The sequence below is a fragment of the Cucurbita maxima genome, unplaced genomic scaffold (genome assembly GCF_002738345.1).
Source record: "Cucurbita maxima cultivar Rimu unplaced genomic scaffold, Cmax_1.0 Cma_Scf00759, whole genome shotgun sequence".
NCBI classification, from domain to species: domain Eukaryota; kingdom Viridiplantae; phylum Streptophyta; class Magnoliopsida; order Cucurbitales; family Cucurbitaceae; genus Cucurbita; species Cucurbita maxima.
In genome coordinates, this window is record NW_019272775.1 from 1 (window position 1) to 10,752 (window position 10,752).

The 10,752-nt window shown below is 33.3% G+C and overlaps 1 pseudogene; it reads right to left on the reverse strand.

Annotated features, from left to right (window-relative positions):
• Positions 1–3,159: 3,159 nt before the first annotated feature.
• Positions 3,160–5,370, reverse strand: LOC111474895 (annotated as a pseudogene).
• Between the last annotated feature and the right edge of the window lie 5,382 nt (positions 5,371–10,752).

Below are 10,752 nucleotides of genomic sequence, written 5' to 3' on the forward strand. Positions count from 1 at the left end.
TGCAAGAGGATGCATCCAATTTTTTTAGGAAGAAATTAAGCAAACCATTATTAGTTTTGGCTAGCTTTGATAAAACTATTGAAATTGAATGTGAAGTATGTGGTTTGGGCACAAGTGTTGCTTTAATCCAAGATGGAAAGCACTTGATATATTTTAGTGAAAAACTAAATGGGTCAACATTGAAATATACTACCTATTATAAAGAATTATTTGCTTTAGTTCTTATATTGCATGTGTGACAACACTACTTATGGCCTAGAGAATTTGTGATCCACCTTGATCATGAAAACTTGAAGTATGTGAAGGGTCAAAGAAAACTGAACCGTAGACGTGCAAAGTGGGTGGAATTTATTGAAACATTTTCGTATGTCATCAAGTATAAGCAAGGTAAGGATAATACAGTAGCTCATGTGTTATCTAAAAGGTATGATCTCTTTACTTCTTTTACTGCAAAAATTCTTGAAGTTGAGCATATTATTGAATTATATAGAGATGACCAAGACTTTAGAACTATTTATGCATCTTGTCTTGCAAAAAAAAAAAAATGGTAGATGATTATTATGTGTTTCATAATTTTTTAATTACTAAGAGTATGCTTTGTATTCCTAAATGCTCTATAAAAGATTTGTTTTTGAGAGAAGCATATGGTGGTGCCTTAATGGGACATCTTAGGAATAATAAAGTTTATAAGATGTTGCATAAACACTTTTGTTGGCCGAAGATGAAGCATGTGACAAATAGATTTATGGATGATGCAAAGCATGTTGCTGACTTATTCTTTTAGAAAGTAGTTTATGGATTTACTACACTTCATTTGCTTCCTATTCCTACTAATTTTCTTCTAATATTTGTGTGAGTGAAACATTTATATTTGATCAAAACATTTCAAAAGGAAGTGACTGAAAGAAGGTGATGATGGTAGATGATTATTATGTGTTTCATAATTTTTTATTTACCAAGAGTATGCTTTGTATTCCTAGATGCTCTATAAAAGATTTGTTTTTTAGAGAAGCGTATGGTGGTGCCTTAATGGGGCATCTTAGGAATAATAAAGTTTATAAGATGTTGCATAAACACTTTTGTTGGCCGAAGATGAAGCATGTGGCAGATAGATTTATGGATGATGCAAAGCATGTTGATTTACTACACTTAATTTAATTTGCTTCCTATTCCTACTAATTTCCTTCTAATATTTTTGTGAGTGAAACATTTAGATTTGATCAAAACATTTCAAAAGGAGGTGACTGAAAGAAGGTGATGATTTTTTCTGATTCGAGGACGAATCCTTCTGAAGAGGGGGAAGATGATAAGAATCACGGTGTTCCAAATGGACCATTTCAAAGGAGGTGATTTTTTCTGATTCGAGGACGAATCCTTCTGAAGAGGGGGAAGATGATAAGAATCACGGTGTTCCAAATGGGGAAGATTATAAGAATCACGGTGTTCCAAATGGACCATTTCAAAAGGAGGTGATTTTTCCTGATTCGAGGACGAATCCTTCTGAAGAGGGGGAAGATGATAAGAATCACGGTGTTCCAAATGGACCATTTCAAAAGGAGGTGACTGAAAGAAGGTGATGATTTTTTCTGATTCGAGGACGAATCCTTCTGAAGAGGGGGAAGATGATAAGAATCACGGTGTTCCAAATGAACCAATTGCCAAGAAGATTCAAAAAATGTCATGAAGCGCTAAGAGCTCAATTGATTTCAAGTCTGTCGCATTAACCATTCAAGCACATCAACCTTTGTTGGAAAAAACTATGTTTAATTTAATAAATTATGTAAAAGTCAAATGGTCAATTTGACTTATTCTTTGTGGAGATTAAAGGGGATCGGGAATAAATCCCGTCCACAAACATATTGGGATTGAATCCCGGCCACAAACGTCTTTTATCGGGAGACTATAAATACCCACAATTAGGTGTCTTAATCTAAAAACTTCAAAAAGATTTCGGAAAATGTGATTAATCATACCATAAAAACTTCAAAAAGATTACCTAAAATATGAATAAGGTGGGTGTCTTAATCATACCATAAAAACTTCAAAAAGATTTCGGAAAATGTGATTAATCATACCATAAAAACTTCAAAAAGATTACCTAAAATATGAATAAGGTGGGTGTCTTAATCATACCATAAAAACTTCATGGTCGATCCATACATAGGTGGATTTAGGAAGTTTTATTCTCCTTTTTAGAGTATTATTTTTATGATTTTGAGTTACAATTAGTTATTTCACAATAATTGATATGCACTCTCTTCTTTAAGACAAAAGATTCAATTCCTACCCCCATATAATTGAAAAAAAATTACCCAAAATGTGATACGAAATAAGGTGTCTTAATCATACCACCAACGACCATAGTTTATGCACTCTCTTCTATAAGACAAAAGATTTAATTCCTACGAATATAATTGAAAAAAGATTACCCAAAATGTGATACAAAATAAGGTGTCTTGATCATACCATAAACGAATATAATTGAAAAAAGATTACCCAAAATGTGATACAAAATAAGGTGTCTTGATCATACCATAAGAACTTCAAAAAGATTATCCAAAATGTGATACGAAATAATGTCTTAATCATACCATAAAAACTTCAGGGTGGATCCATACATATTTGGATTTAAGAAGTTTTACAAAAGATTCAATTCCTTCCCCATATAATTGAAATCTAACTCAAAATATTAAAACTAGCTATACCCAAAATTTGATACAAGATGTCTTAATCATACCATAAAAACTTCAATTTGATACCCAATAAGTCCAAAATTTGATACAAGGTGTCTTAATCATATCATAAAAACTTCAAAAAGATTACTCAATTATCCAAAATTTACCCAATAAGCCCAAAATTTGATACAAGGTGTCCTAATCATACCATAAAAACTTCAAAACGATTACCTAATTACCCAAAATGTGATACGAAATAAGGTGTCTTAATCATACCATAAAAACTTCAGGGTGGATCCATACATATTTGGATTTAAGAAGTTTTATTCTCTTTTTTTCAATTTTAGAGTATTATTTTTATGGTTTAGTTGAAATAGCTTAGTTTAAAAATTAAAAACTTTTCATTTTATTATATCTTCATTAAATTTTTCATTATCATTTATTCTATAGAATTTAAAAAAAAAAAAAAAGATAAACAAAGTCTTTATGAAAAGGTAGGAATTTCAACCGAGCATAACTTCAACTGAACATTCTCAATCGGCAGCTGATCCTCGGGAAAGTCACATCCACCGCTTTTCGCTGCCTTAGCCAGCGGAGCACATGGCCGCGGATCCACATCTCTACTAAATCCCTCAATGTTCGTACAGTTCCACTGCAACTTTTTAGGCGTCGCCGACAATCCAATCTTCAATTCGAAACACAAATATCCGTGAATGGATCTCCTGAAATCCCCGCCAAATTTGCCAACATATTAACATTCTCGACCACCACATCTCTGTAATTAATGTTCTTAATCAATGGCAATGCCGAGGGATCGAACTTGTCATCCGCATGCGATTTGTAGTCTCCAGTTATCCAGAAGACGTATTTCATCGTGGATAGAAACATTCTTCGGACGAAAATGTCCTTGACGAAACTGCCTCGTTTGGGAGCGGTTTTGATTCTAACGGCAGACTATGTGTTGATTGCTGTAACGTTTTCGATCCTGACGTTGCAGATTCCACCGGACATTTCGCTGCGAAGGGAAATGCCTGCAGAATCTGGTGAGATGCAAGTGAGTCGGCGAATGACGAGGTCCTCGGTCGGCATTCCGAACTTGATACCGTATTGGTCCCATCCGCTCTTGATGGCGATGCAATCGTCACCGGAGACAATGTAGCAGTCTTCGATTTTAGTGTTGGAACAAGAATCTGATAAATTGAATGGAGAATTAGGGAAAGGGATTGAGGAAGAAAAGAACCCTAAGGTTTTAAAGGAGAAGAAGAAGGGAACCTGAATTGATTCTGTCGGTGTTGGGTACCGTGACTGGAGCCAAGATGGTGAGCCCTTGGATAATCACATTTCTGCATTTTCACCCATATTAAGATATATAATTAAAAATTCTTTTTGGTCGGGAGTAATTTGAATTGTATACTTTTTTTGAAGCATAATCCTAAAATACAAGGATAACGGAACGGAAGCGAAATAGCCTAACCTACTATAAATCGGATGGACGAACCAAGAAGGTGAGTTGATCAAAGTGAGATTCGAGATCTGGATTTGATCAGAGTACATGATCTCGATCACATATGGCCGTGTTACCTTGAGCTCCCCTTTCTTAAACTTTTCCCACCAAGAAGATCCCTGCCCGTCGATTGTACCGTTGTTACCTACACCGTGTCACCAACCCAACTTTATTTTCTATAAATGTTCTTTTTATGTTGTCAGTTACCTTAGTTTTTTTTATTTAATTCTGATGGCAGGGAAGCTTGTTATAATTTTGCAATCCATTTAAAAAAAATTAGAATGTTAAAAGGTAAGAAAAAATAATCACCAATGATAACCACATTGGTGAGATTAGTTCCAAAGATGAGACTGTTGTACCGTCCACCAAGAGCATGCATCTCTTCCCCTCCCATAAGATGGGAGAACTTCTACCAGTGGCCATTCTGATTCATTCTGCACCATTAAATTAAATTATGAGGAACAAATCTAACTCATTTATTTTGGATTAAAGATTAAAATTCAAATCACCACTCACAAAGTTGATAGGTTTATAAAAATAAAATACTCGATAGGTCGAACCTGGGATGCAAGAATTTTAGCTTCTTTATCGATAAAAAGTGTGAAATGGCTAGTCAGATTAAAACTTCCGGTCAGCCATTTCCTCGGCGACATGACCAATTGAGCACCGCCATCTGCCGCCATTATGCTGAGATGTTCAATCGCTTTTCGGGACGCGTGAGTATTTGAAGTTACTCCGTCGCCGACGCCACCAAACTTCGTTAACAACGCTGAGTGTTTCTGACCATTGATCGCTTGAAATTCTAGGGAGTTCGAACTTAGACGCGGATTCATAGCGTCCACGGTGGCTAAGCTCACCAATGCCAGTACGATCACGGCTGAGATTCTCGCTGCTGTAACCTACCGAAAAAAATCAAAGATGATTCAATATCTTTTTGTTGGTTACATTTTCGAATTTTATCGAGAATAGTAAGGATCCACGAAAAAAAAAGTTCTTCAATAAACCATTCGGGGTTTTGAACAAAAACCCATAATCATTTGAAGTGATTCCAAACAAAAACCAATGAAAGTAGAAGAACAAGCCAAGCTCACAAGATCAATACAAAGAAAACAAAGTAAAAGAAAATGAAATTCACGGAGAAAGAAGAAGAAACATTACATTGAGTTTTGTGGGTTTTGGAGGAAAATCCATGATGAATTTTTTTTTGTGAGTTTAGATTGGGGGACAAAGGATTTTATAGGCTAATTTAGGAATCAAAAATAGGAAAGGGATTTATTAACTATTATGGTTATTATTTGAAAGGTTAAAATTTGAGTGGTTAATAAAATGGTTGGATTTACATAGAATATTAGCAATTGTTTAGAAAAATATAACCTATAGTGAGAACTTTTTAAATTTGTCATCTTGTTTTTTAAAAATTATTTTATGTGTATTAGAGTGTTAAAATAGTTACTCCAATAACCAAGTCATCTAAATTGGTATTTAAAAACAAATTATCAATTAATTTTTATTAGATTACTCGAACAACTCGAATCAACCGTAGAGTGAATATTTTAATATTAGATCAGGCGAATTCATTATTTGATAAGGATTTATTGGATTTAAAAACTTTACCATCTAAAAAATTAAATTAGGTCTAAAACAAGTTGAATCCAAAATATTTGTTTAGATTTAAATGATATTTCTATATTGATTTGATTGACTTTTAATATGATCATATATTTTTTTACTAATGGTAGCACATCAGTTGAGTTTAATATCGGCTCAAATCTCTTAAAACATGGTAGGTATAACTCCATTTATTCTTTTATATTTCTTCTTAATAAAAAATGAATAATGTATGTATCCATTAATAAAGTTTAAAACATGAAAAATAAAAACTCAAAATAAAATTGTAATTAACTACTCATAAAATCACTAGACTATTTAATTGCAAATCTATTAGCTAATATAGAAATTAGCTATTTTTTTTATCCATTGTCAGAGTGATCTTTCAAACTTTAGGGCAAATCTTTTTTTTAATAAAAGAATATAGAAGGAATATATGGTAAATTTTGCACATTTTAAAATAAAAATGATGAAAATTATAAAAATGTATAAATATGTGCTATATACAAATACATAATGTAACACACACACACATATATATAGCCTTTCTGTTTATGTATATGTATAGGTATGTATGTATTTATGCATGTATATATGTATTTATTATATGTGTGTAAGTGTGTGTTGCGTAATACATACATGTATATGCACATGATGAGGCACGACAATATAGTGATCCATGCATGTCATGGTGAGGCACGACCCAAGTTTGAGTGACACTGATGCTCAAAAGGAAAAAAGATCTCTGAGAGCTGTTTCCTGGATTCGAAAGAGAGTACTTGGGTTCTCCCAATAACTAAAAAGTGTATCATGCCTGAATGTAACTGGGGTTCGCGGTGGTGGAGGAACTAGATCGGAAAAAAGAGGGATTCCAGTTGTAAGATATCTAATGAAACCGTCGCTGGAATTGAGATCTCATTCAAAGAGAAAGATATCAAATATCCGGAGTTTCTTTTTGTATATTATATGGATGATCAGATCCGCAAGGACCATGATTGGGAATTGTTTGATCTTCTTTCTCCGAGGAAGAGGCAAAACATAATCAACTTGAATTCGGGACAGCTATTTGAAATCTTAGTGAAAGACTGGATTTGTTATCTCATGTTTGCTTTTCGTGAAAAAATACCAATTGAAGACAATTCTAAAGTAGGACGGTATGGTTTCGATCCTATCTGGGTGCATACATACCAAAGCATAGATGACAATTCTAAAGTAGGACTATAACATCATGTCGCACCCGTTTCTCTCCTCTCATAATGTATCTATTTAATCTCTCGACCACCCAAAGACTAGTCTATGAAACAAAGGCCTTATGGCAGCACTGAATCATCACCACACATGATACCATATATGGTCTAGGGATATTATGATTCTTGATAAGAATCACGGTGTTCCAAATGTTCCAACTAGACCTATTACAGAATCCAAGGCTAAGAAGAGTCAACAAGTATTCATTCTTCATCTACAAAATTGGATAGACTCGGTTCAACCATCATTTCATGTGTTACAAGCTGATTCAGTTGAGGAAGAACCATTTGGAGCTTCAGAAGTGAATATTTGCACGGTTGAAGTAGCGGATGAAATTGCTATAAATTGTGATTTATTATTTTTAATTTTATAATTTTTGTAATGCGCAAAAGGGTGAAAGTTATGGGTCAAATTGACTTCTTCTTTTGTTGAGATTCTAGGGGATCGGGATAAATGTTAGTGGCATTTGAAGAATTGAAAGTTTCTTTTGTGGGAAGACTTAAATACCAACAAATTATTATGTAAAAAGCAGATTTCGGATGAATGAAATTGAGATCTCAAAGTGAGACTTTTACCCTTAGAACTTCGAGTATCATCTTTGTCATTTCTAAGTTTCATGCAATTCTTATGGTAGATATTTGAGCCATTCAATCAAGCCTTCATCAAGTTCTATTGTGGAGTACCGAACAAGATTCCAAATCTTGCTTCTAGATCTTTGATCTTAAGAGGTAATCTAATTCTAGCCTTATCTCTTAATTGATCTGAATTTTGTATAAGTTGGTGTTGATTTCTTTGATTCAAGGGTTCTTGCTTCAACAAAATCTTGGATCATCGGGCTGAGAATTAGGGTTGTCTTATCAGGAAGATTACCTAAAAAGAAGAGGGCCACCGAACGGAATAGAAAACCAAAAAGAAAGAAGAACCCTAATTCAGCAGCAGTTGATAGGAGAAGGAAAAGAAAACAAAGAAGGATAAGTTAAGGATAGATTAAGGCAAAAAGGTGGATGAGAGAGCTCAAAGTAGGGAGACTTCCATCGAAGGACAACAACAAAGCTTGATAACTCTTAATCATTTCCTCTCTTTTCTTATTCTTTCACGATTAAGATGTTGATTCCTACATTGAAATCATTTTGTATGAAGAGCTAAGCCTTACAGGGGAGGGGGAAGAGTTTTATGTAGTTTAAGTATGTTGACGGTGTGATTTTATTTTATTAAAGAGTTGTTACTAATGATTTACATGTTTGCTTATTTGGCCATTTTACATGCAATAGTTGTTCTCTTATTGTTCTCTTGTTTGAAAGAATGAAGGGTTATGAATAATTTTTTAGCCCTGTTATTAGAAATTACAAATTTATTATTGAAGTAATTGTTAGAATTGTATAACAACTCATATACTCGATCAAGATGAACACAAAGAACAGGAGAGAGAAAATTCAAGGAAGAATGTTTGCTAAAGGTTTTATTGATGACTTTCAGGTATGTTCACCAAAACAGAATACAGAGAATGAATAAAAGTACATCTTGAAAGCATTGCTTGATGGGGTATATATCGTTTCAGTTTACTGAATAAAGCTTTGCTAAATCTTTACGAAATATCTACCATATATATCTCTACCAGATCTTTAGTAAATATTTACGGTAAATGGGCATCAGGCTCCATATCTCAACAATCTCCCACTTGTAGACTGATCGCAGCGAACTAAGAATTTCATTCTCAATCTTCATTGCATCATACCAATTGAGGCTTTGCACAACCTCAACCTTCCAACGTCAACATGTTTGTTGGATTCTTTACACCCTCTATCTTCTCCAAACACATCACCATCTTCCACTGATCTCCGTGTGAAATGGTATCGTCTTCTGTGTTTTGTCTTTAAATGATAGACCGGGTTCCTCATCAACTGCTTGTCACTCTAACTATCTACTTGAAGAATCTTCTTGCACTTCTTGCGCAATTCTTCTTAACAGTTTGTCATCCATATCATCTTCTTTGCAGCTTCAGCTATTTCCGCATACTCAGCTTCATTAGATGAAAGAGCAACGCATTTCTGAGGCCTAGACATCCTATCATCCATGGCTTTCTCCCACTTGGTTGTATCCTCCAACTGTAGGTCGTCATCAAGGGACTCTGGTTCTCCTTCGTCAGTCACGACAAATAATATAATAAAGGTGAATATCTATCTGGTGCTCTGATAGCTTTGGATGATCTCCTCAACACCTGCTCAGGTGTAACTTGCTCTGCGTCTGGTTCTTCAGTAACGGTCTTAGAAGTTTCACGAGCTTCCGCTCTAACATCATTGGTTGAGTTTTCCTGCGACTCAAGCTCAACTCCCACTTGCTTCATAGTCTCAAAGTTTATCTTCTCTTTGTCCTCGTACAAGACTTTTTCATCAAAGGTTACGTCACAATGTCTTGGGATTTTCCTATTCTTGTCATCCCAAAATTTGTACCCGAAAATGCCAGAGTCATAGCCTATGAAGTAGCACTTCACAACCTTAGCATCAAGCTTGTCCCTTTGCTCTGGATTGATGTGAACATATGCATTACAACAAAAAGTTCTCAAGTAAGAGTACGTGACTTCCTTCCAGCAAGTTGAACTTCAAGGGTACTGACGATCCTCTATTGATCAAGTAAGCTACATTATTTACAACATAGGCCCAGAATGTTTTTGGTAATCCAAAATGAATCCTCATGCTCCTTGCCCGCTCAAAAATTTAGGAATCAAAAATAGGAAAGTGATTTATTACTATTATTGTTATTATTTGAAGGGTTAAAATTTGGGTTGTAAATGAAATGGTTGGATTTACATAGAATATTAGAACAACCGACTTTTTAGAAAAATATAACCTGTAGTGAGAACTTTTTAAATTTGTCATCTTGTTTTTTAAAAATTATTTTATGTGTAGAGTGTTAAAATAGTTATTCCAAGAACCAAGGCATCTAAATAGGTATTTAAAAATAAATTATCAATTAATTTTTATTAAATTACTCGAACAACTCGAATCAACCGTAGGGTGAATATTTTAATATTAGATTAGGCGAATTCATTATTTGATAAGGATTTATTAGATTGAAAAAGTTTACCATCTAAAAAATTAAATTAGGTCTAAAACAGGTTGAATCCAAAGTATTTGTTTAGATTTAAATGATATTTCTATATTCATTTGATTGACTTTTAATACGATCATATATTTTTTCACTAATTGTAGCACATCAATTGAGTTGAATATCTGCTCAAATCTCTTAAAACATGGTAAGTATAACTCCATTTATTCTTTTATATTTCTTCTTTATTAAGAAATTTTCTTAATAAAAAATGAATAATGTATTGATCCATTATTAAAGTTTAAAACATGAAAAATAAAAAATCAAAATAAAATTGTAATAAACTACTTATAAAATCATTAGACTATTTAATTGCAAATCTATTAGCTAATATAGAAATTAGCTATTTTTTTATCCATAAATAATTATTGTTCTTTCAAATTTTAGGGAAAATATTTTTTAATAAAAGAATATAAAAGAAATATATTTGCACATTTAAAAATAAAAATGATGAAAATTATAAAAATGTATAAATATGTGCCATATACAAATACATAATAAATTACACACACATATATATAGCCTTTCTGTTTATGTATATGTATAGGTATGTAAGTATTTATGCACGTATAGAATCCGGTGAGTGACTAAACTTGAGAGGAATTTAGTATA